The sequence below is a fragment of the Triticum urartu genome, chromosome 2 (assembly GCF_003073215.2).
Source record: "Triticum urartu cultivar G1812 chromosome 2, Tu2.1, whole genome shotgun sequence".
NCBI lineage: Eukaryota > Viridiplantae > Streptophyta > Magnoliopsida > Poales > Poaceae > Triticum > Triticum urartu.
Window position 1 is genome coordinate 65,378,948 of NC_053023.1, and position 26,474 is coordinate 65,405,421.

The following is a 26,474-nucleotide window of genomic DNA, read 5'->3' on the forward strand; positions in this document are numbered from 1 at the left end:
CACTTGTGAACCTGTGAACATGTGTTGTTTGAACCTCGGAGCACTTGTGTTTATTTTCTATGAAGTTATGTGGATCTTGTTGTTTGAACCTGGGCTTGTGAATCACTTGTGAACCTGGGCCTTGTTGTTTATAGTTATGCATTTTCTGAAGTTATGCAAAATATGAACCTGGGCTCTAAAAAGGCCGAGGCCCAAACAAGAATTAGACTAAAAAGGCTTGGTCCTAAAAAAGAGTTGACTATAAGAAAAAAGTTTATAAAAGGCTGCAACCCAGAAAATAAAAAGGCCAAGGCCCAAATTAGAACCAGACTAAAAAGGCTGTGGCCCAAAACAATAGTGGACTAAAAAATTCATCAGAAAAAGGCTCCACTCATTAGAAATTTTATTGTGGCTAAGAACATGTCGAACTATTGCCGAGGATGGATGTCCTAAACGATCATGCCACCTTGACGGAGAGATCTTGGTGGCGCCAAGTGCATGTCTGCCCGAGCTTGCGGGAGCTGATGATAGGGGATAGAGCCCGTTTCTACACGTGCTGTGGAGGAGGGTTTTCTTCATTGCCTTGTCCTTGACATAGAAAAAATGACGATGAGATTCAAGAAATACATGATTGTCATAAGCTAGACGATGGGCAGAGATCAAGTTTTTGGTGGCTTTGGGCACATGCAAAATATTTTCCAGATGAAGATTGCGAGTAGGGGTATGAACATATGCATGACCTATATGGGAAATCTTCATACCAGCGTTGTTTGGCACGTTAATTTGATCGTCCATTGTACTTGTCACGGACGGCGAGTTTGGTGAGCTCATTGGTAATGTGGTCTATTGCACCTGAGTCCACATACCAGTTTGTGTCCACCCCGTAGTAGTTGGTGTTGACGGCTGCTGTACTTTTGTCCTTGTTGAAGGAGATGTCATAACAGCGATAGCACTCCATGGACATGTGATTGGGCTTGGTGCAGATTTGGCAGAAGATGTCAGGCAGATCGTTGCGGCCTCCACCATTGCCGCGGCCGCCGCCGCGACCACGACCACCGCCGTCGTTGCCACGACCGCCTCCACTACGACCACCGTTGCCACCGCGTCCACCACCATGGTTGAATCCACCGCGCCCGCCGCGAGACACGACGTTGGAAGAGGAGTGGGAGGACTGCCCTCCGCCTTCAAACATAGCCAATCTACTTTCAAAGCTGATCAGCTGCGAGTAAAGCTCGCTCACCTTGATATGTTGAGTACGAGCATAGATCATGGAGACGAAGGACATGTAGTCCTAGTCGAGTCCCGCCAGGATGTAGGACACCATGTCGTCGTCGGTGAGGCTTGCCCACCAATGCCATCTCATCACTGAGCGCCTTCATGCGCCCGATGTACTCGGCCATCATCGAGTTGCCCTTCTTGGTGGAGGAGAGGGCGATTCTGGTGTTGCCGACGTGTGCTTGAGTTTGGGAGATAAAGATCTCCGTGATGGCGGCGCATGCTTCGGTCGCCGTGTCGCAGTGTGCAACCTGAACCATAACAGGGGCTGAGATGGAGCTGATGATGAAGCTTGGCACCTGACGAGGCCATGGCTACGAGAGATGTGCTTAGAGGAGATAGGCTCTGAATACCATGAAAGATGGCGTGAAGTGTATGCCTAGTAGGGACGCGTTACGTGTTATATATAGCCATAGGCTAGGGTTTACAAGATTCAGTAGTTAGGTTAGGCTTGATCCTCAAGTTAGCTAATCTACGAGATAAGGATGGAAGTAATGAACCTAACTACTAGATTACAAGTTCACCACACACACAACTTAAAGGGTATATACGGTTTTATATATACAACCGTATAAAAATACATTGTATTCTAACAGGCGGCAGCGCGGAAGTGCACGCACTACCAGAAAATCCGCTTACGCCGACGGCCTCATCTATGCCGACGGCCCCATCGGCATCGATGGACTTATGCCGACGGTGTTTCTACGCCTACGGCCTGACCCAGGCCATCAGCATAGGTCCATCTATGACGACGAGGCCGTCGGCGTAGATGAGGCCGTCAGGACCGCTAGCGATTCGCCTATGGGGCCCATCGGCATAGGCTAGGCCGTCGGCATACACCGGGCCCACCTACCCGGTCAGCGACGACCGTTTGACAGCGTCGAAACTACGCCGACGGGAGGTAACGCCGACCGTCGGCATATTTATGCTGACGGCTATGCCATCGACATAGAATTGCTGACATCACCGATCCGCGTCGTCGACACGTCACCGATCCGTGTCGTCGACACGTCATCGATCCGAGGGAGTGGGGGGCCGTTGTGTGGCAGAGATATGCCTACGGCATAGCCGTCGGCATAGACCTGGCCCATGCCCCTCTGCCACGTCATCGATCCGCGTGCGATGCCATGTCATTGATCCGTGGGATTGTACCTCCATGTGCACACATATGCCGACGGCCTGGCCGTCGACATATATTTATTTTATATTTTTTTTCATATTTGCTTTTTTTTTGTTTTTCCACAAGATAAATATTCGTTATCTAAAAAAACATACCCTGACGGTATATCGATTTCCCCCTTTACAAACGTCGCTGTCACCGTGTCACAGAGGGGGGAAACGGTCGACACGGAGGGAATCTGGTTAGTGGGGATACTCGGGGTGTAGCTATGCCACCAAAACATCACACGGGTCCCGATGCATATGTGAAAGTGTTCACGCATGCGTAGACGCCCGTCTTGGGGCTCCGCGGTGTGCCCCCCCCCTCCACGCAAGGCAGTGCCGCCGTCACTTGGGGGGCACACCCCGAAGATGCGTGCCGCCTCTTCAGACATGCCACCACACTGTACGACAAGTATGAGGGCCCGGTGCGATGCTCCGGTGGCATTGCTACCCCAGGGCCCCCGTCCTGCCTAACCCTGTAGCGTTTGACCATGGGATCTAGCCTTTTGACTTTACACGGACGGGCTTTGACCAGTGGAACTCTCCACCCGGTTGTGTTAGGTCAGCGTATAGGAACACTTTAGAGCAACTTCCGAACCAAATCCATAGCAAGATCCCATCCGTGTAGACCCGACACCTTCGTTTCCCCCCTCTAGGTGTCGGCGACGGCGCCGTCCGTGAGGGGGGCCACACCTCGAAGACGCGTGCCGCCTCTACGGACATGCCACCACACCGTACGACATGTATGAGGGCCCGGTGCAATGCTTCGGTGGCATTGCTACCCCCCGGGCCCCCGTCCTGCCTAACCCCGTAGTGTTTGACCAAGGGATCTAGCCCTTTGACTTTGCACGAACGGGCTTTGACCAGTGGAACTCTCCACCCGGTTGTGTTAGGTCAGCCCATAGGAACACTTTGGAGCAACATCCGGGCCGCAGCAAGATCCCATCCGTGTAGACCCAACGCGTTCGTTTCCCCCCTCCAAGCAAGGGAGTGCCGCCGTCACTTGGGGGGTGGGGGGGCCTGCTACCTCTTGAGCACTTGCGTTGGTTTTCCCTTGAAGAGGCAAGGGTGATGCAGCAAAGTAGCGTAAGTATTTCCCTCAGTTTTTGAGAACCAAGGTATCAATCTAGTAGGAGGCCACGCACGAGTCCCTCGCACCTACACAAACAAATAAATCCTCGCAACCAACGCGATAAGGGGTTGTCAATCCCTACACGGTCACTTACGAGAGTGAGATCTGATAGATATGATAAGATAATATTTTTGGTATTTTTATGATAAAGATGCAAAGTAAAATAAAAGGCAAAGGAAATAACTAAGTATTGGAAGATTAATATGATGGAAGATAGACCGGGGGCCATAGGTTTCACTAGTGGCTTCTCTCAAAGAGCATAGGTATTCACGGTGGGTAAACAAATTATTGTTGAGCAATTGACAGAATTGAGCATAGTTATGAGAATATCTAGGTATGATCATGTATATAGGCATCACGCCCGAGACAAGTAGACTGACTCCTGCCTGCATCTACTACTATTACTCCACACATCGACCGCTATCCAGCATGCGTCTAGAGTATTAAGTTCAAGAGAACACAGTAACGCTTTAAGCAAGATGACATGATGTAGAGGGATAAACTCTTGCAATATGATGTAAACCGCATCTTGTTATCCTCGATGGCAACAATACAATACGTGCCGTGCTGCCCCTACTGTCACTGGGAAAGGACACCGCAAGATTGAACCCAAAGCTAAGCACTTCTCCCATTGCAAGAAAGATCAATCTAGTGGGCCAAACCAAACTGATAATTCGAAGTGACTTGCAAAGATAACCAATCATACATAAAAGAATTCAGAGAAGATTCAAATATTGTTCGTAGATAAACTTGATCATAAAACCACAATTCATTGGTCTCAACAAACACACCGCAAAAGAAGATTACATCGAATAGATCTCCACAAGATAGGGGGAGAACTTTGTATTGAGATCCAAAAAGGGAGAAGAAGCCATCTAGCTAATAACTATGGACCCGTAGGTCTGAGGTAAACTACTCACACTTCATCGGAGAGGCTATGGTGTTGATGTAGAAGCCCTCCGTGATCGATGCCCTCTCCGGCGGAGCTCCGGAAAAGGCCCCAAGATGGGATCTCGTGGATACAGAAAGTTACGGCGGTGGAATTAGGGTTTTGGCTCCGTATCTGGTAGTTTGGGGGTATGTAGGTATATATAGGAGGAAGGAGTACGTCGGTGAAGCAACAGGGGGCCCAGAAGGGTGGAGGGCGCGCCTGCGGGGGTAGGTGCGTCCCCTACCTCGTGGCCTCCTGGTTGATGTCTTGACGTAGGGTCCAAGTCCTCTGGATCATGTTCGTTCCGAAAATCACGTTCCCGAAGGTTTCATTCCGTTTGGACTCCGTTTGATATTCTTTTTCTGCGAAACCATAAAATAGGCAAAAAAACAGCAATTCTGGGTTGGGCCTCCGGTTAATAGGTTAGTCCGAAAATTAATATAAAAGTGTATAATAAAGCCCAAGAATGTCCAAAACAGAATATAATATAGCATGGAACAATCAAAAATTATGGATACGTTGGAGACGTATCAAGCATTCCCAAGCTTAATTCCTGCTCGTCCTCGAGTAGGTAAATGATAAAAACAGAATTTTTGATGCGGAATGCTAATTGGCATAATTTCAATGTAATTCTTCTTAATTGTGGTATGGATATTCAGATCCGAAAGATTCAAGACGAAATTTCAATATTGACATAGAAATAATAATACTTCAAGCATACTAACTAAGCAATTATGTTTCTTAAAAATAACATGGCCAAATAAAGTTATCCCTACAAAATCATATAGACTGGCTATGCTCTATCTTCACCACATAAAGTATTTAAATCATGCAGAACCCCGATGACAAGCCAAGCAATTGTTTCATACTTTTGGTGTTCTCAAACTTTTCAATCTTCACGCAATACATGAGCGTGAGCCATGGACATAGCACTTTAGGTGGAATAGAATGGTGGTTGTGGAGGAAACAAAAAAGGGGGAAGATAGTCTCACATCAACTAGGCGTATCAACGGGCACATGCAACGGATATCAATGTGAGTGAGTAGGGATTGCCATGCAACGGATGCACTAGAGCTATAAGTATATGAAAGCTCAACAAAAGGAACTAAGTGGGCGTGCATCCAACTCGCTTGCTCACGAAGACCTAGGGTATTTTGAGGAAGCCCATCATTGGAATATAGAAGCCAAGTTCTATAATGAAAAATTCCCACTAGTATATGAAAGTGATAACACAGGAGACTCTCTATTATGAAGATCATGGTGCTACTTTGAAGCACAAGTGTGGAATAAGGATAGTAGCATTGTCCCTTCTCTCTTTTTCTCTCGTTTTTTCATTTGGGCCTTTTCCTTATGGCCTTTTTTTATTTGGGCTTCTTTAGCCTATATTTGTTTTTGTCCGGGGTCTCATCACAACTTGTGGGGGAATCATAGTCTCCATCATCCTTTCCTCACTTGGGACAATGCTCTAAAAATGATGATCATCACACTTTTATTTACTTACAACTCAACAATTACAACTCAATACTTAGAACAAAATATGACTCTATGTGAATGCCTCCGGCGGTGTAAGGGGATATGCAATGAATCAAGAGTGACATGTATGAAAGAATTATGATCGGTGGCTTTGCCACAAATAAAATGTCAACTACATTATCATGCAAAGCAATATGACAATGATGGAGCGTGTCATGGTAAATGGAACGGTGGAAAGTTGCATGGCAATATATCTCAGAATGGCTATGGAAATGCCATGATAGGTAGGTTTGGTGGCTTTTTTGAGGAATGTATATGGTGGGTGTATGATACCGGCGAAAGGTGCGCGATATTAGAGAGGCTAGCAATGGTGGAAGGAAGAAAGTGTGTATGATCCATGGACTCAACCTTAGTCATGAAGAACTCATATCCTTATTGCAAAAATCTACAAGTTATCAAAGCAAAGTATTACGTGCATGCTCCTAGGGGGATAGCTTGGTAGGAAAAGACCATCGCTCGTCCCCGACCGCCACTCATAAGGAAGACAATCAATAAATAAATCATGCTCCGACTTCATCACATAACGGTTCACCATACGTGCATGCTACGGGAATCACAAACTTTAACACAAGTATTTCTCAAATTCACAACTACTCAACTAGCATGACTCTAATATTACCATCTCCATATCTCAAAACAATTATCAAGTATCAAACTTCTCATAGTATTCAACACACTCATAAGAAAATTTTATTATTAATCTTGAATGCCTAACATAATTAAAGCAAATTACCATGCTGTTTTGTAGGACTCTCAAAATAATCTTAGGGAAGCATGAGAGAACAGTAGTTTCTATAAAACAAATCCACTGACGTGCTCTAAAAGATATAAGTGAAGCACTAGGGCAAAAACTATATAACTCAAAAGATATAAGTGAAGCACATAGAGTATTCTAACAATTTCCGAATCATGTGTGTCTCTCAAAAGGTGTGTACAGCAAGGATGATTGTGGAAAACTAACAAATAAAGACTCAAATAATACAAGACACTCCAAGCAAAACACATATCATGTTGTAAATAAAAATATAGTTCCAACTAAAGTTACCGATGGAAGTAGACGAAAGAGGGGATGCCTTCCGACGCATCCCCAAGCTTTGGCTTTTAGGTGTCCTTAGATTATATTGGGGTGCCATGGGCATCCCCAAGATTAGGCTCTTGCCACTCCTTGTTCCATAATCCATCAAATCTTTCACCCAAAACTTGAAAACTTCACAACACAAAACTTAAAGTAGAAAATCTCGTGAGCTCCGTTAGCGAAAGAAAACAAAACACCACTTCAAGGTACTATAATGAACTCATTCTTTATTCATATTGGTGTTAAACCTACTGTATTCCAAATTCTCTATGGTTTATAAACTGTTTTACTAGCCATAGATTCATCAAAATAAGCACACAACACACGAAAAACAAAATCTCTCAAAAAAAGAACAGCCTGTAGTAATATGTAGCTAACGCAAGATATGGAACCCAAAAAATTATAAAATAAATTTCTGTACGTGAGGAATTTATCTATTAATCATCTGCAAAAAATAATTAACTAAATATCGCTTTCCAAATAAAAATGGAAGCAGTTCTCGTGAGCGCTAAAGTTTCTGTTTTTTGCAGCAAGATTAAAAAGACTTCCCCCAAGTCTTCCCAACGGTTCTACTTGGCACAAACACTAATTAAACACAAAAAACACAACCAAAACAGAGGCTCGATAAATTATTTATTACTAAATAGGAGCAAAAAGCATGGAATAAAAATAAAATTGGGTTGCCACCCAACAAGCGCTATCGTTTAACGCCCCTAGCTAGGCATAAAAAGCAAGGATAGATCTAGGTGTTGCCATCTTTGGTAGGCAATCCATAAGTGGCTCTCATAATAGATTCATAAGGTAATTTAATTTTCTTTCTAGGAAAGTGTTCCATGCCTTTCCTTAACAGAAATTGGAATCTAATATTTCCTTCCTTCATATCAATAATTGCACCAATCGTTCTAAGGAAAGGTCTATGAAGAATAATAGGACATGAAGGATTGCAATCGATATCAAGAACAATAAAATCTACGGGCACATAGTTCCTATTTGCCACAATAAGAACATCATTAATTCTTCCCATAGGTTTCTTAATGGTGGAATCCGCAAGATGCAAGTTTAAAGAGCAATCATCAAAATCACGAAAACCTAATAAATCACACAAAGTCTTTGGAATCGTGGAAACACTAGCACCCAAATCACACAAAGCATAAAATCCATGATCTTTAATTTTAAATTTAATAGTAGGTTCACACTCATCATAAAGTTTTCTAGGATAGAAACTTCCAACGCAAATTTTTCTTCATAAGATTGCATCAAAGCATCAACAATATGTTTAGTAAAAGCTTTATTTTGGCTATAAGCATGAGGAGAATTTAGCACGGATTGCAACTAGGAAAAACAATCTATCAAAGAGCAATTATCATAATTAAATTCCTTGAAATCCAAAATAGTGGGTTCATTAATATTTAAAGTTTTGACTTCTTCAATCCCACTTTTAACAATTTTAGCATTAAGATCTAAAGACTCCAAATTCTTGGAACGCCGTCTAGGTAAAGGTGGATCATATTCAGTCCCATCATTATCAAGATTCATATTGCAAAACAAAGATTTAATAGGGGACACATCAATAACTATTAGATCTTCATTTTTATTATCATGGAAACTAGAAGAACACGCTTTTATAAAGCAATCTTTCTTAGGATGCATCCTAGCGGTTCTTTCTTTGCACTCATCAATGGAAATTCTCATGGCTCTGAGAGACTTATTGATATCATGCTTAGGTGGAATAGATCTAAGTTTCAAAGAATCAACATCAAGAGAAATTCTATCAACGTTCCTAGCCAACTCATCAATCTTAAGCAATTTTTCTTCAATCAAATCATTGAAATTCTTTTGCGAAGTAATAAATTCTTTAATATTACATTCAAAATCAGAGGGCGTATTATTATAATTTCCATAAGAATTGTTGTAGGAATTACCATAATTATTAGAGGAATTACTAGGATACGACCTAGGATTAAAGTTTCATCTATACGCGTTCTTACCAAAATTATTCCTACCAACAAAATTCACATCCATAGATTCGTTATTATTCTCAATCAAAGTAGACAAAGGCATATCATTAGTATCATAGGAAACACTTTTATTAGCAAATAATTTCATAAGTTCATCCATCTTTCCACTCAAAACATTAATTTCTTCTATCGCATGCACTTTCTTATTAGTAGATCTTTCAGTGTGCCATTGAGAATAAATAACCATAATATTATCTAGGAGTTTAGTAGCTTCTCCTGAAGTGATTTCCATAAAAGTGCCTCCCGCGGCTGAATCTAAAAGATTTCTAGAAGCAAAATTCAATCCGGCATAATTTTTTTGTATAATCATCCACAAATTCAAACCATGTGTAGGGCAATTACGTATCATTAATTTCATCCTCTCCTAAGCTTGCGCAACATGTTCATGATCAAGTTGCTTAAAATTCATAATATCGTTTCTAAGAGAGATGATCTTAGTGGGAGGACAATACATAGAGATAAAAGCACCTTTGCACTTATTCCACGAATCAATACTATTTTTAGGGAAAGACGAAAACCAAGCTTTAGCACGATCTCTAAGAGAAAAAGGGAATAGCTTCAATTTAACAATATAATTGTCCACAAATCAATGATGCTATTTAGATGGGTAGCGGCATCTTCAATAGGAAGGACGGAAAACGAATCTTTCATGACAAGATTCAGCAAAGCACCATTAATTTCACAAGATTCAGCATCGGTAAGAGGAGCAATCGGAGTGCTAATAAAATTATTGTTGTTGGTATTGGTAAAGTCACACAATTTAGTATTATCTTGAGCCATCGTGACAATCAAGCAATCCAACGCACAAGCAAACGAGAGACGGGCAAAAAGAGGAAAATAGAGAAAGAGGGCGAATAAAACGGCAAGGGTGAAGTGGGGGAGAGGAAAACGAGAGGAAAATGGCAAATAATGTAATGCGGAAGATAAGGGTTTGTGATGGGTACTTGGTGTGTTGACTTTTGCGCGAACCTCCCCGGCAACGGCGCCAGAAATCCTTCTTGCTACCTCTTGAGCACTTGTGTTGGTTTTCCCTTGAAGAGGAAAGGGTGATGCAGTAAAGTAGCATAAGTATTTCCCTCAGTTTTTGAGAACCAAGGTATCAATCCAGTAGGAGGCCATGCACGAGTCCCTCGCACCTACACAAACAAATAAATCCTCGCAACCAACACGATAAGGGGTTGTCAATCCCAACACGGTCACTTACGACAGTGAGATCTAATAGATATGATTAGATAATATTTTTGTTATTTTTGCGATAAAGATTGTCGGGTGGTAGGTGCGACATATGCCAACGGGTGGCTTATCATTGTGGGAGCCAGTAAGACGTCGCCGGTGCCTGGAAACGGGATGAGGCGAAGACATGCACGCCGGGGAATCTTACCCAGCTTCGGGGCTCTCCGTGGAGATAACACCCCTACTGCTGCTCTCCGCATGATCACTAGATGGACAAGTAGCTACACAATGATCCTTGAGCTGTTCGGTGGGAGGAGGAAGAAGGGCACGGCTCGCTCTCTTCTCCTCCCTATGTGGTGTCTAAAACTAGCAGGGATCAACCCTTTGCATGGGCGTCCCGGGGGGTTTATATAGGCCTACCCCGGGGGGTACAATAGTAATCCGGCTAGGCGCGGGGCCCAACCGTCTGTGACTACCCTCGCCGGCTTCTGCACCGACTGCTGGGGCCCGCCGGCTGGTGGGTCCCGCCGGCTGCCAACTCCTTGGCAACAGGCAGGCCCCACTGCCAAGGGTCTTGTCGGTGGCTGGTTACTGCTCCCATGGGTCTTGTCGTGGGCCGCGCTGGCGGCCCGTCATGGGTGACATCAGGGTCTACATGCCAACAGTGCCGTGCCGGACGGGTCATGCCCACTCCGTACGGCGCACTGTGCCAGGCGTGCTCCGGGATTCAGGGGTGGCAGGCTTCACTATAGCCACGCCCCGTCACATCGCCGCTAGGTGGATGCAAACTTTGAGGGTACGGTCTCGACCGCTTTATGGGAGCCAGCTTCTTGGAGTCGGCCTCCTCACGGTCGGCTTCTCGAAGTCGGCCCTCCCATGGCTTTCTTCATGAGGGCTAAAGTCGGGCCGCCTTTCGAAAGCCGGCCTGGGTGACAGCCAGCAAGGGGAAGGCGGCCCCATGTCTTGGAATCTTGAGAGCCGGACGGGCTCATAATTTTTTCAGAAGGGCCAGGGGAAGCCGGCTAGGCTACCCATGGCTATTTACTCCGACAGTAGTCCCCGAAGCTGACCGAGCTTCGAGGCGGACAAAGGGACGAGAAGCTTGGTCAGCTTCCTACCCTGAAGAGCCGGCTTTGCTGGTGTATGCCGATTTCGGGGAGCCCTGCGTCTTGCAGGCGGGAAAGTGGTCGACCCGCGTGCTGACCGCGGGTCCTCTTGCGGGCCACGTGGCAGTGAGACCCTGCCAGTGCACGCGCGCTACGGGATGCCGCCGCAGGCCCAGGCCAGCCACTCCTAAGCCTCGGCCCGAACGCTGATCTTATGTGGCCTAGGTGGACCGCTCGCCTTCCCGTGGCGATTTTATTTCGCCGTTAGGGCGCAATAAACGCGGGACGTGGGGGAGTGGGCACGATCGATCCCCACGTTTCCCCACGCCGTGCCTCCTCGGCTCCGCCACGCGAGCCTATAAGTAGGGGGAGGAGGGGGGGAGACAGAGGTTCGCACGCTCTCTCTCGCTCCGCCCCTTATCGTCCTCCTTTCTTCCTCTCGTTGCCGCCGCAGCCTTCCGTCTCAGCGCCGCTGCGCCGCCACATCGTCTTGCTCCCATGGCGCTGTCGAGCTCGTGGGATGGCTCCAACGTCCATGAGGACCATCTTGAGTTCCTCCGCCTGACTCGGCGCCTGCCCGACGCCAACCTCGTGCGGGTCCGCCTGGCGCCAGAGACGGAGATCTCGCCGGCACCGGAGGAGGGCGAGCGGGTTGTCTTTCGCTCGCACTTCCTGTGCGGCTTCGGCCTTCCGGCGAGCGGATTCCTATGCTCCTTCCTCGAGTTCTACAATCTTCAGCCACATCACCTCACGCCCAACGCGGTGATGCTGCTGTCGTCCTTCGTCTCTCTCTGTGAAGGTTTCTTGGGGCTGCTCCCCACGCTGGAGCTCTGGGGGGAATTCTTCCAGAGCAAACTCGGCACCGTCGTCGTAGGCGTGCCTGCCCCCTGCGGGGCCTACATAGCCATGAGGAGGTCGGGCGAGAACAACCCGTTCCCGTCCATCCCCCTGATCCAGTCGGTGAAGATCTGGCAGAAGTCGTTCTTCTACGTGAAGAACATCGGCCAGCAAGGAGACCACGTCAACCTGCCGGCTTACGTAGCCGGCCCGCCGGCTGGGAGACAGCCCTCATGGAGTTTCCGGTACAGGTCACTGTCTTAGGCTGGGAACACTGCCGTCTCCCGGCTTCGGGTGATGATCCAGTCGGAAGGCCTGAGCGGGGCCGACTTGGTGGCCGCCTTCGTGGAGCGCCGGATACTTCCTCTCCAAATCCGGCCCCACATGATGTGTCAGATGAGCGGCCGCTTCGACCCAAGCCGGCTGAGCACCTGGGAGATGCCTCATGCGGAGGTGTCGTACATGGTAAATTATATCTCCAATTGCAAGCTCGACGAGGACTGGCGATACGGCAAGGTGCCGTATTCTCGCGCCAACCCTCCGCCCGTGGTAAGCTTTCCTCTCTTTCTTCTTTGTTTTGGTATCCGGCTTTATGATGGCCGGCTTCTGATCGGTCGGTTCCTCTTAGCAGAACCCCCTTCTTCCGCCGACGACCGGGGCAGCAGGGATAGAACGCCAGTACGTCCCCGACCGCACGGTGGACGACGTCGACGACCCGGATTTGGGAGCAGCCGCCATGGAAAACGCCATCATGGGGGACGACGCCGAGCCCGGAGGCACAGGCCATACCGCTAGCTTCGAGGACTGGCCGGATGATGCCGAAGCCGAAGTCGCCCCGCGTCGCCAGCCGGCGGCCGACCATCAGGGCGCGGGCTTGTCCACCGCGCCGGCTGCCAGTGGCGGCGCACAGAAGCGCCGGGTCGCATCAATCCTCTTCGGTAGTCGGCCGAAGAAGTCCAAAGCCTCCACCGCGGCGACCAAACGAGATGAGGCGGCCGCGAAAGCGGCCCGCTTCCGCAAGGCGGTGAAGCAACCTCAGGCGGTCTCAGCGTAAGTCGTCGATTGCCTGGTCGCATGCTTTTCATCATTCTCTCCTGTTCGAACATTTTTCCTAACCATTTCCCGCTCGCTGGACAGGGCGCCGCTTTCCCTTGAGCGGGGTCCGGGCAGCTCCGTAGTCGGGCCGACTGGAGGGTCTTCGGGCTCCCGCCGCGTGGACCCCCGCGCTGACCTCAGGGAGGCCACGGAATGCAGCGCCCGTGAGGCGCGGGAGGAGCGTGAGGCGGCAGAAAAAGCGGCCGCCCAGGCGGCGAGGGAGCAGGCCGACGCGGCAGCCAAGGCCCAGGCGGAGGCGGCGACCGGGGAAACGGAGGCGGAGGGTTCGCGTAACCAGCCTCCGCTGCTCGCCATTCCCCTTCGAGCCGTGGCCCCTGACACCCCATTGCGGAAATCGTCCAAGACCCGCCGCTGATGAAGAGGAGGGAGGACATCGTGGTCTTCGCGGGGAGAGCGCCACCGGCAGCGCCAACCGGAGCGGGCCAAGGCGGCCAATTGTCAGCGGCACCAGAGGAGCCGGCCGGGGGTGAGCCGGAGGACGGAGCCGGCTTCGAGGTGCAGCCGGTGACGCGTTGGCGCGCAGGGGGAGGCGCCGCTCCGCCAGAGTCGCGCCGAGTTGCGGGCGCCGGCCAGTCGGCGGAGGCTCTGGAGGCGGCCAGCACCGCCACGTCCGAGTGGACTCCCAGCGGGGGGACTGGCGAGCTGAATGTGGCGGCTCAAGAGGTCCGGAGCCGGCTTCAAGCTCAGGCCGCCCTGCTGCAGCAGTACACCCAGGAGTTCCTGTCGACGCGGGCCGCCATCCGGGTGAGTCTTTCATTCTTGGCCGCTTTGGTCTCTTGATTTCTTCCGTGGGGGCGCGTCAGCGCACCCACTGGGTGTAGTCCCCGAGATTCAGGCCGACTGCTGAGCAGTCGGGTCGGATCTTTCTTGACGACTACCTTAATTTTGCTTCCTGTCTGAACTTCCAGGAATATCATAACTCCCGTGCTGCCGCCTTCAACTCCCAGGCTCAGGAGTTGGGTCGGAATACCGACGACCTGGTCAACAGCCGAAGTAAGTGCTTGATCTTGTCTGTCTCCTGTGGGGGCGCGTCAGGGCACCCACTGGGTGTAGTCCCCGAGATTCGGGCCGACTGCTGAGCAGTCGTGTCAGATCTTCCTTGACGACTTTTTCCTTATTGGTTTTTTTCTTTTTTCTTTCTTTCTTCTTTCGTGCTTTCAGGGGCCAACGCCGACTTGAGGAGGGAGCTCAGCGAAGCGCAGGCCGCCCTTCGTACCAAGGATGCTGAGTACGCTGCCTTGGTCCAGGAGCGTGACCGCCTGGCCAAGAAGCTGGCTGACCAAGAGGAGAGCCACAAGGCGGCCCTGCAGAAAGCGCAGGATAGCGAGGCCGCCCTGAAGTCAGAGTGTGAGACCGAGGCGGCGAGCTGGGCTGAGACCCGGCGAGCGCTGGATGAAGGCTTCGGCCGCATCGAGGACTTGATCGACGGTAAGCCGCCTTCCTCGCTCCTCTCCTGCCCCTTGCCGCCTGGTTTTTGGCCTGACTTGTGCTGCTGCCTATTTTCTTGCGCAGACTACTTTCCCGGCTACTCCGCCTTCGCCGCCCAAACCATCGAGGCCCATCGCGAGGCGCGCCGTCAGGCGGGGGTCAACATCGCGCCGAATGCGAATCAGACGCTTGAGGAGCAGCTCTTGGCTGTCCAAGCGCGGCTGCAGCCGGCTCACCGGATGCTTCGCCGGCTCCAACGTGCCGGGGCGCAGGTGTTGGCCGCCCTCTGGCCCAGCGAGACGATCCAGCGCACCCCAAGCCGGACTGCTGACTGGCTGGAGGTCGCAGTCGGTCGCTTTGAAGCTTGGAAGGCGTCGGCGGCCCGTCTTGGAGCCGGGCAGGCGTTGGAGTTCGTTCGAGCTTGGTACCCAGGGCTGAACCTGGACCAGCTGCGCACTTGGCGGCTGGAGGCCGACGCGGAGCTGGAGGAGGTATGGCCGGCTATCGCCCGGCGTGCTTCGACGATCGCCGAGTGCACCGACATCAGCGTTTTTGCACCTGAAATCAATGATGGCGGCGTTGCCCAGCCGGAGAAGTGGTTCGGGCTCAACCCAGCGGTGGGCGAGGACTCGGCAGAGGAGATCGCCTCCAGCGACGAGGGCGAGGATGACGAAGAAGAGGACGGTGAAGACGTCGAGCCGGCTAGTGGAACAACCAGCCGGCCTCAGGCTGACCGTGCCTCCAGCAACGAGGTGCGTGGAAGTGCGCCCTCTGCGGGAGGCGGTGATCAAGCCGAGGTTCGCCAGCCGGCCACTCCTTCAGCCGGCACAACCTTCTCCGCCGACCAGCCCGGCTCGTCGGTCGCTCCGCCAGCTTGACCTGCCGTCCTTATTTTTCCTGCTTGTTGCCTTTTGAACAATCTTTATTAAGCTTTCGCAGTTCCACCCACTGGGGGTGTATCCAAACTATGTTGAATGCTGGCCTCTTGGAGGTCTTTTATGTAAATATTATTATGTGCATGTTTGGTTTCCATTCGCGTATGCTTTTTATCCTTAGGCTTTTTCCTTTGCCGCCTTCCCTCTTTGGGGAGGCAAGTACTCGAGCTTTCTTGGATTGAAGTGAAGTGAATGGAAACCGGCCGGCCGGCTACTTTGGTAGTCGGTCGGTGGTAGGTGGCAAACCGGCTTTCGTTATATTAGTCCGTTGGTCCCTGGCCATTTTTCGTGTGGGCATCCTTTCCTGCTTTTGACTCTTGCCAGCCGGACAGCTGGTTCTAAGAACTGCGACTTTGGCAAGAGCTAAGCCTGGGTGTCGGCACACTACTTGTCTGACCGCGGGTAGGATTTCTAATATAACTCCAGTCGGCCAGTCCCCGAGCCGACTAGTCGAACCTGGTGCCGGACGGAATAAGTAAATGAAATGACAAGGTCATAAGCATGATACTTTTCATTCATAGATAAAAGATGGCAGTCCCCGAGCCCTCCTCGGGGGCCTATTGTCTCGTATTTAGTACAAAAGTTAGCGTGATACATACTGCATTTCAACTGTAAAATCTTCGAAGGAGGTTGGCGTTCCATGGCCGTTCCGACTCCTTGCCGGAGTCGTCTCTCTTGCGTGCGTTGGGCTTCTGCGCGTCGATTAGGTTTTAGGAGTCGTTGCCTAGAGCTCTACTGATGACGAAGGGGCCCTCCCAAGGGGCCGAGAGCTTGTGCTGGCCGGTTGTTCGCTGGATCTGCCAGAGCACAAGATCGCCCTCTTGGAAAGATCCTGGCCTGACCTTCCGACTGTGGTAGCGACGCAAACCCTGCTGGTAGATGGCAGACCGGCTGAGGGCTAACAACCGGCCTTCTTCCAGCAGGTCGACGCCGTCTTCTCGTGCTTCCTTGGCCTCCGCCTCCGTGTACATGGTTACCCGGGGCGAGTCGAATTCGATGTCAGTTGGGATGATCGCCTCGGCACCGTACACGAGGAAGAAAGGAGTGAAGCCGGTTGACTTGTTTGGGGTAGTGCGCAGACTCCAGAGGACAGCCGGCAGCTCATCGAGCCAACAGCCGGCTGAACGCTCCAGTGGTGCGACCAGTCGGGGCTTGATGCCGGAGAGGATGAGGCCGTTGGCTCGCTCGACCTGGCCGTTTGACTGCGGGTGGGCGACGGACACTAAGTCCAGCCGGATACCTTGGGCTGCGCAGAAACGTGCCAATGCTCCTTTGGCAAAATTCGTGCCATTGTCGGTGATGATGCTGTGTGGCACGCTGTACCGAGTTGTTATGTCTGTGATGAATGCCACAGCAGTCGGCCAATTCAGCTTCTTGATCGGCTTTGACTCAATCCACTTGGTGAATTTGTCCACAGCGACGAGCAAATGCGTCATGCCGCCGCGCGCCGTCTTGAATGGGCCCACCATGTCCAGTCCCCAAACGGCGAAGGGCCAGGTGAGGGGAATGGTCTTGAGTGCCGAAGCCGGCATGTGTTGCTTGGAGCTGAAGAGTTGGCACCCTTTGCAATATTTAACTAATTCTTTGGCGTCATCCAAAGCAGTCGGCCAGAAGAAACCATGGCGGAAATCTTTGGCGACGAGTGATCTTGAAGCCGCATGGTGGCCGCATTCTCCTTGGTGAATGTCTCTGAGGATTGCAATGCCCTTCTCTTGCTCGACGCACCGTTGGAGGACTCCAGTGACACTGCGCTTGACGAGTTCTCTGTTGACGATTGTGTATGCTCCGGCTCGACGTTGGACTTGTCTTGCCTCTGTTTCGTCAGCCGGTAGATCTTGGTTTACTAGGAAGTTGAGGATGGACTGAGCCCATGACGGAGCCGTGACTTCTCCTACTGCCAATGTGGCTACTGCCATCAGGGTGGGCGGGCTGGGTGGTGAAATGCTGGAGTCGGCCGCTGGCTGTTTTGTTGGTGCAGTCCCCGGGCCGGCTACTGCAGTCCCCGAGCCGGGTGTGGCAGTCCCCGAGTCGGTTGCCGAAGTCCCCGGGCCGACTACTGAAGTCCCGGGGTCGCCTGCTTGGTTCTTCGAGCCGGACCCGGCCGCGTCGGGGTCAGGCGGTATGAAGATGGAATCGGACTCTGGAGACGGCTTGATGGACGGCTTGAGGAGGCGTTGTAGAGCGACGCCGGTTGGTATTGCTTGCCGAGTGGAGCCTATTCGAGCCAGGGCATCAGCTGGCTCGTTGTCGGCTCGTGGTACGTGGTGGAACCCGCATCCTTCAAAGTATCCGCTGAGTTGTTGAACCAGGAAGCGGTAGCTTGCCATATTTGCGTCCTTGGCGTCCCAGTCGCCGGATGATTGCTGAACCACCAAGTCTGAGTCGCCATAACATAGGATCCGGCGGATGCCGAGTTCCTTGGCAAGCCGGAGCCCGTGTATGAGTGCCTCGTACTCGGCTACATTGTTGGAGGCGGCAAAGTGAATCTGCAGCGTGTATCTGAGCTTGTCGCCTTTGGGAGAGGTAAGGACGACGCCAGCTCCCAAGCCGGTGCGCATCTTGGACCCGTCAAAGTGCATGCGCCAACGGGTGGAGTCGGGAGCCGGCGGCAGGTACTGGGTCTCGGCCCAGTCGACGAGGAAGTCGGCCAGTGCTTGGGACTTGATGGCGGTGCGGGGCTGGTAGAAGATTGTGTAAGGGGCCAGCTCGATGGCCCATTTCACCACTCGGCCAGATGCGTCCCGGCTGCCTATGATCTCGGCCAGCGGGGCGGTGCATACGACCGTGATGGGATGCTCTGGAAAGTAGGGCTTCAGTTTCTTGGCGGTGAAGTACACGCCGTAACACATCGTCTGGTAGTGCGGGAAGTTCTGCTTTGAAGCGGACAGCACCTCGCTCAAATAATACACCGGCCACTGGACCGGCTGGGCTCGGCCTTCTTCTGGGCGTTGGACTACGATGACGATGCTGACCACCCGGCTGGTTGCGGCAATGTAAAGGAGCATGGGCTCTTTCTCAGTCAGCGCCGCTAGGACGGGCGGCGTGGCCAGCATCTTCTTCAGCTCGTGAAAAGCTTGGTCGGCCTGGTCATTCCACTCGAAGTGAGTGCTCTTCTTCATGTGGCGGTAGAGGGGGAGAGATTTCTCTCTGAGCCGGCTGATGAAGCGGTTCAAGGAGTCCAAGCATCCGGTGAACTTTTGGATGTCTCGAAGCTTGGTGGGGATCGCCATTCTCTCGATGGCCTTGATCTTCACCGGGTTGCATTCGATGCCGCGTTCGGAGACCAGGAAGCCTAGGAGCTGGCCGGCTGGCACTCCGAACACGCATTTCTCGGGGTTGAGCTTCATTTGGAACCGGCGTAGGTTCTCAAACGTTTCTTTGAGGTCTTCCAGCAAGGTGCCGCGCTTCTCCGTCCTCACCACAATGTCGTCCACGTAGACGTGAGCGTTTCTGCCGAGTTGCTTGAGGAGGCACTTCTGCATGCAACACTGAAAAGTGGCACCGGCATTTCTTATGCCGAATGTCATAGTCAGGTAGCAGAAGGCTCCAAATGGCGTGATGAAGGCGGTCTTTAGGCGGTCGTCCGGATCTAGCTTTATCTGGTGATATCCTGAGTAAGCATCCAAGAAACTCAACAGCTCGCATCCGGCCGTGGAGTCTATCACTTGGTCAATCCTCGGCAGGGCAAAGGGATATTTAGGGCAGGCCTTGTTGAGGCTTGTGTAGTCTATACACATGCACCACTTGTTGTTCTTCTTTAACACGAGGACCGGGTTGGCAAGCCACTCTGGAAAGAAGACTTCCATAATGAAGCCGGCTGCCAGAAGCTGGGCTATCTCCTCCCCTACAATCCTTCTCTTTTCCTCTGATAGTCGGCGGAGGGGCTGCTTGACTGGTTTCGCATCTTTTCGGACCTGTAGTTTGTGCTCGGCGAATTCCTTCGGAACACCCGGCATGTCCTTGGGGGACCATGCAAAGATGTCCCGATTCTCATGGAGGAAATCGGCGAGCTCGCTTTCCTATTTGCTGTTCAGGCTTGCCCTGATGACGGCAAACCTCTCGGGGTGCTCGGGGTCAAGGGGTATCTTCTTGGTTTCTTTGGCCGGCTGGAAAGATCCTTGGGCATCATACTCCTTGGGGTCGGGGGACTGGTTCGGCTGCTTGCTGGCCATGGCCACGACCCGGTCCAACATCTTCTTCTCTTTGGCAATCACAAGGGACTCGGCCAGCCGGCTGCTGGCGGCAGCGCACTCGGAAGACTTCTTGTAATCGCTGGCTACGGTGATGACGCCCTTCGAACTTGGTATCTTCATCTTGAGGTATGCATAGTGGGGAACTGCCATGAAACTGGCCAAGGCGGGTCGGCCAAGCAACGCGTGGTAGGGGCTCTCCAGGTCCACCACTTCAAACCAGATTGCTTCCCGGCGGAGATGCTCCTTGTCCCCAAAGAGTACATCAATCTTGATCTTGCCAATGGGGGCGCAGGACAAGCCGGGTACGATGCCATGAAACACTGTCCGAGTAGGCATGAGTTGCTTCGTCTTGACATTTAGCTTCTCCAGGGTGTCACGGTACAAGATGTTGATGCTGCTCCCGCCATCTATCAGCACGCGGGAGAAGCGGGCAGCGCGTCTGTCCGTCGCGAGGGTGGCTTCCAGGACCAACGCATAAGAGCCGGGAGACGGCATCACCTCTGGATGGTCGGCCCGGCTCCAGCTGATGGGTTTTTTTGACCAATGCATGTGTCCGGCGGGGTTGGCAGCGACCACGCTGACTTCCTGGCGCTCTCGGCGTTTGCCGCGCCGGTCTTCGAGCTGGCTTGTAAAGACGATGTAGGTTTCTTGCTCGTCGGGGAATTCGTCGTGCACGGCTCCGACTGCGGGCCGAGCGGCCGGAGGCAGCGGGCCGGCAGGTGGAGGCGGCGCGAGCCCCTCGCCTTTAGAGATTCGGGTGAGCCAATGGCACTTCCGGGTTGTGTGGTTGGACGGCTTCGCGCCGCTATGGAATTTGCACGGGGCATCGAGAGTTTGCTCGTAGGAGAAAGCCGGCTGCCAAGCCGGCCGGCCGCCCTTGGGCTTCTTGGGCGCGGGTCGCCCTTCAGGCAGCGCGTCTTCGACCGTGGCCACCTGCCGACTAGCGGGAGGCGGCGCAGGGCCCTTGCGCTTGTGGTCGTTCGGGTGTGGGCGTCGGCCGGAATCCCCTGCCGGCATCTTGGGCGCCGGGTTGAGTACTTTCCCGGACGCGTCTACCCAGAGCTCGGTCTTCATAGAAGAGTCGGCGGTGGCGTATTTGTCTTCTATGTCCAGAAGCTCGTCGAGCGTAGTCGGCTCGTCGCAGAGGAGCTTGTGCTTGAGGAGGGTACCTTCTCGGCACCCGGCAGTGAAGTATTCGATGGCTTGCACCTCGTGCACCCCCTCGCGAGAATTGCGGAGCTCGGCCCAACGCGTGAGGTAGTCGCGAGTGGACTCGGCTGGGCCCTGTACGCACAGGGAGAGCTGCCTGGGCTTGGGGGCCCTCTTGTAGGTGCTGGTGAAGTTGCGGATGAATGCTTCGGTGAAATCTAGCTAGTTGTTGATGCTGAGAGGCTTGAGGCTGTTGAGCCAGCTCCGCGCCGTGCCTTGCAGCATGAGGGGCACGTACTTCACGGCAACGCGCCGGTTGCCGTTGGCTATGCTGGCCGCCGTGGAGTAGTCGATCAACCAATCTTCCAGCTTCACGGAGCCGTTATACTTGGGCGTGTCTCTTGGGAGCGAGAACCCTTTGGGGAAAGGCTCGTCGCGGATGCGGGGGCCGAAATAAGGCGGGCCGACATCGTCTTCTTCTTCCAGCGCCAGGGATCGCTCCAGGCGGTCGATCCGATGGCGGGCGTCGTTCTTGCCGACTCCTTCGCGGCGACCTAGTCGGCCGCTGAGAGTCGGGTGCGCCACTGGCGGCGTGGTGGGATATCTCTCTCCGCGGGGTTGAGGCGGAGGCGAGTTGCCCCGCCATTCCATGGCTCGGGGATGGCCGTCCGCGTCTCGCTCGATGGAGATTCGGGTGCGGCTTCGGCTGGCCGCCGGCTCTTTCTCGCGCCGCGCGCGGGCGTTGGTCGTAGTCGGTGTCCGGGACGTCGCGTCGTGATCTCGTCGCGGGGGAGGGCTTCCCGCGCGGGCGTCGGCTTCGTGCCGTCGTGCGGCCGCGTCGATCAGTTGCTGGATGCGCCGGGTCATGTGGGGGAGTTCTTCGGCCTCCAAGCCGTCCAACTCGTCCACAGCCGCCTGGGCGGCACGCAAGTTCTCGAGCGGAGTGGCATAGACCGGGCGGTCGACTCCCAGCATGTCGGGGATGACGGCGCCGCGTTGCTTGACAATGCCGGCCCGGCTTGGCCCGCCCGGGGCCGGCGTGACGAAGGCGGCGCGGTCAGCTTCGCGCTGGTAGGCCTTAGTGAGGCGTCTCACGGAAGCCAGCCTCCGGCCCTCTGCGAGGAGGGCGAGGCGGCGTGCCTCCAGTGCTTCTTCGTCGGCATCAGCCGGGAGGGGGGTGGACAAGTCGTGGGCCGCCGCGTGCGGGGCGTCGTGGGCACTCTCGTCGGCCGGGCCGCCCTGGCCGACGACCATCACTTCGGTGGTGATAGTATCGCGCCCGTCGGTCCGAGGAAGCGGGTCGTTGTAGATCGCGACGTTGGTGGGGAAGGTGTCGAAGGAGGCCGTGTCGGAGTCGACAGGCATCGGGTCGGCGGAGCCAACCGACTCTAGATCCACAGCGGGCTCGCTGGAGACATGGAGCTGGCCGAGGAGGTTGGCGAGGTGGTCGGTGGCCGCATCGGAGGCGAGCTCGTCGGAGATGAGGGTTTCGTCGAGGAGATTGGCGAGGCTGCTCGCCGCGCAGATGCTGGTGACGCCTTGCAGCGCGTCGTGGCAAGCGCCATCGGGCGTGCCAGGCTGTCTACGCTCGCTGGGGAGGAAGAGGGTTCCCGTCCAGAACAGGTCTCCGGACGCCGATGCACCTGGCCCCACGGTGGGCGCCAAATGTCGGGTGGTAGGTGCGACATATGCCAACAGGTGGCTTATCATTGTGGGAGCCAGTAAGACGTCGCCGGTGCCTGGAAACGGGATGAGGCGAAGACATGCACGCCGGCGAATCTTTCCCAGCTTCGGGCCTCTCCGTGGAGATAACACCCCTACTGCTGCTCTGCGGGGTCTCCGCATGATCACTAGATGGATAAGTAGCTACACAATGCTCCTTGAGCTGTTCGGTGGGAGGAGGAAGAAGGGCACGGCTCGCTCTCTTCTCCTCCCTATGTGGTGCCTAAAACTAGCAGGGATCAACCCTTTGCATGGGCGTCCCGGGGGGTTTATATAGGCCTACCCCCTGGGGGTACAATGGTAATCCGGCTGGGCGCGGGGCCCAGCCGTCTATGACTACGCTCGCCGGCTTCTGCGCCGACTGCTAGGGCCCGCCGGCTGGTGGGTCCCGCCGGCTGCCAACTCCTTGGCAACAGGCAGGCCCCACTGCCAAGGGTCTTGTCGGTGGCTGGTTACTGTTGCCTCAACCTGATGACGAGGGCTTCGTCGAGGTAACCGTGGCTACAGTGCCGCCGACCGGTGGGCGATCGCTGTAGCCTTACCGCGTCTTGTCTCCTTAATGGGGTGTCTCCTTCGAGGGGGGTAGCGAGCCGGCTGCGGGGAGCCGGCCCCGTCTCGGGCCGACTGGGGGAGGCCTGGCCGCCTTCGGGCGTCTCTCTGCCCGAAGGGGCCCACCGCCCGTGGGCCGCGCTGGCGGCCCGTCGTGGGTGACATCAGGGTCTACATGGCAACAGTGCCGTGCCGGACGGGTCTTGCCCACTCCGTACGGCGCACTGTGCCAGGCGTGCTCCGGGATTCGGGGGTGGCAGGCTTCACTGTAGCCACGCCCCGTCACATCGCCGCTAGGTGGATGCAAACTTTGAGGGTACGGTCTCGACCGCTTTATGGGAGCCGGCTTCTTGGAGTCGGCCTCCTCGTGGCCGGCTTCTCGAAGTCGGCCCTCCCATGGCTTTCTTCATGAGGGCTAAAGTCGGGCCACCTTCCGAAAGCCGGCCTGGGTGACAGCCAGCAAGGGGAAGGCGGCCCCATGTCTTGGATTCTTGAGAGCCGGACGGGCTCGTAATTTTTTCAAAAGGGCCTGGGGAAGCCGTCTAGGCTACCCATGGCTATTTACTCCGACAAAGATGCAATGTAAAATAGAAGGAAAAGGAAATAACTAAGTATTGGAAGATTAATATGATGGAAGATAGAGCCGGGGGCCATAGGTTTCACTAGTGGCTTCTCTCAAGAGCATAGGTATTCACAGTGGGTAAACAAATTACTATTGAGCAATTGACAGAATTGAGCATAATTATGAGAATATCTAGGTATGATCATGTATATAGGCATCATGTCCGAGACAAGTAGACCGACTCCTGCCTGCATCTACTACTATTACTCCACACATCGACCGCTATCCAGCATGCATCTAGAGTATTAAGTTCAAGAGAACAGAGTAACGCTTTAAGAAAGATGACATGATGTAGAGGGATAAACTCATGCAATATGATGTAAACCCCATCTTGTTATCCTCGATGGCAACAATACAATACGTGCCTTGTTGCCCCTACTGTCACTGGGAAATGACACCGCAAGATTGAACCCAAAGCTAAGCACTTCTCCCATTGCAGGAAAGATCAATCTAGTAGGCCAAACCAAACTAATAATTCGAAGAGACTTGCAAAGATAACCAATCATACATAAAAGAATTCAGAGAAGATTCAAATATTGTTCATAGATAAACTTGATCATAAACCCACAATTCATCGGTCTCAACAAACACACCGCAAAAGAAGATTACATCGAATAGATCTCCACAAGAGAGGGGGAGAACTTTGTATTGAGATCCAAAAGGAGAGAAGAAGCCATCTAGCTAATAACTATGGACCCGTAGGTCTGAGGTAAACTACTCACACTTCATCGGAGAGGCTATGGTGTTGATGTTGAAGCCCTCCATGATCAATGCCCGCTCCGGCGGAGCTCCGGAAAAGGCCCCAAGATAGGATCTCGTGGATACAGAAAGTTACGGCGGTGGAATTAGGGGTTTGGCTCTGTATCTGGTAGTTTGGGGGTACGTAGGTATATATAGGAGGAAGGAGTACGTCGGTGGAGCAACAGGGGGCCCACGAGGGTGGAGGGCGCGCCTGGGGGGGTAGGTGCGCCCCCTACCTCGTGGCCTCCTGGTTGATGTATTGGCGTAGGGTCTAAGTCCTCTGGATCATGTTCGTTCCGAAAATCACATCCCCGAAGGTTTCATTCCGTTTGGACTCCATTTGATATTCTTTTTCTGCGAAACCCTAAAATAGGCAAAAAACAGCAATTCTAGGCTCGGCCTCCGGTTAATAGGTTAGTCCCAAAAATAATATAAAAGTGTATAATAAAGCCCAAGAATGTCCAAAACAGAATATAATATAGCATGGAACAATAAAAAATTATGGATACGTTGGAGACGTATCAGGGGCACACCCCGGAGACGCGTGCCGCCTCTTCGGACATGCCACCACACCGTACAGCATGTATGAGGGCCCGGTGCAATGCTCCGGTGGAATTGCTACCCCCAGGGTCCCCATCTCGCCTAACGCTGTAGCATTTGAGCATGGGATCTAGCCCTTTGACTTTGCACGAGCGGGCTTTGACCAGTGGAACGGCTAAGCCTGGCGAGCCCAAGCACTACGGCAAGAAGACCGCGCAGAGGAAGAAGGCCTACTCCGATGGGTATCTGAAGTTACATCCTGACACACCCGACCCCATTGCGGCGGATCTGGACGATAGGGTGGTGGTGGGCATGGGGCCCAAGGAGCACGGTCGGGAGGCGATTCTCGATGATGTGATCACTCCTACTATCTCCTACACACAGCTCCATCGGATCGACCCGAGCCTGAGCCAGCGCACGAGCACGCCAATGACCAGGGCACAGTCACAGTCCCTCTTTCAGGTGCGGCAAACTGCAAGTATTTTCCCTCTTATCTTCATTGCTCACTTTATTTTCCGCATTTAGTAGTTTTATGAGTTCCATCATGTCATACCGTAGGCCTACATGGAGTACACGCGCTAGGAGACCATGGCGTGGCACGAGAGCCTTTATGCATACCATGTGCAGAGGGATCGCCAGATGCAGCACGTATTTTAGGAAATGGCGGCCGGCAAGTGACCTCAATTGCAACCAGCACAATGTCCTCCTGCACAACCAAGGCTGCTGACCTTTGAGGAGTTTGTGGCACAGAAACCTGGCCCCTCGCCGGTTAGTTCATCCCCAATCTATTCACCCAAATCATATCATGCCTTTCAACACAGTCATATATCCCGTTAATATGTCTTTTCAACATCCAGGGAACCGATGGATCAACCGTCGGCAGTGGTCTTCATAGCACTCCCGAGTCACGGAGCCCGACCACTCCGATCCGCGGAGGCGGAGGTGGAGGCGGTCTTGGCGGTAGCACTGCTGCTAGAAGTGACGACCTGGGCTTCGGCGGTCTTGGTGGTGATGACCTCCGCGGTGCTCGACGTCCTGGCGCTTAAGCCTTTTGGGTACTTGTGTGCTTATGCTTATGTTTCTTTAGATGACTTGTGTGTGGTGATGATGATCCTTTAGATGACTTGTATGTGGTGGTGATGATCCTTTCGGTTACTTTTGATGGTCCTTTAGATGACTTGTGTGATTTCTTTATATGCTTATGTTGATTCTGATGATGCTTATGCATATATTGTTGTGACAGTGCCAGATGATACTTA

At 52.8% G+C, this 26,474-nt stretch overlaps 2 pseudogenes; one reads left to right on the forward strand and one right to left on the reverse strand.

The window, feature by feature from the left end:
• Positions 1–26,474, forward strand: part of LOC125535068 — a 71,671-nt pseudogene that overhangs the window by 43,155 nt on the left and 2,042 nt on the right.
• LOC125541926 lies at positions 1,183–1,321 on the reverse strand (annotated as a pseudogene).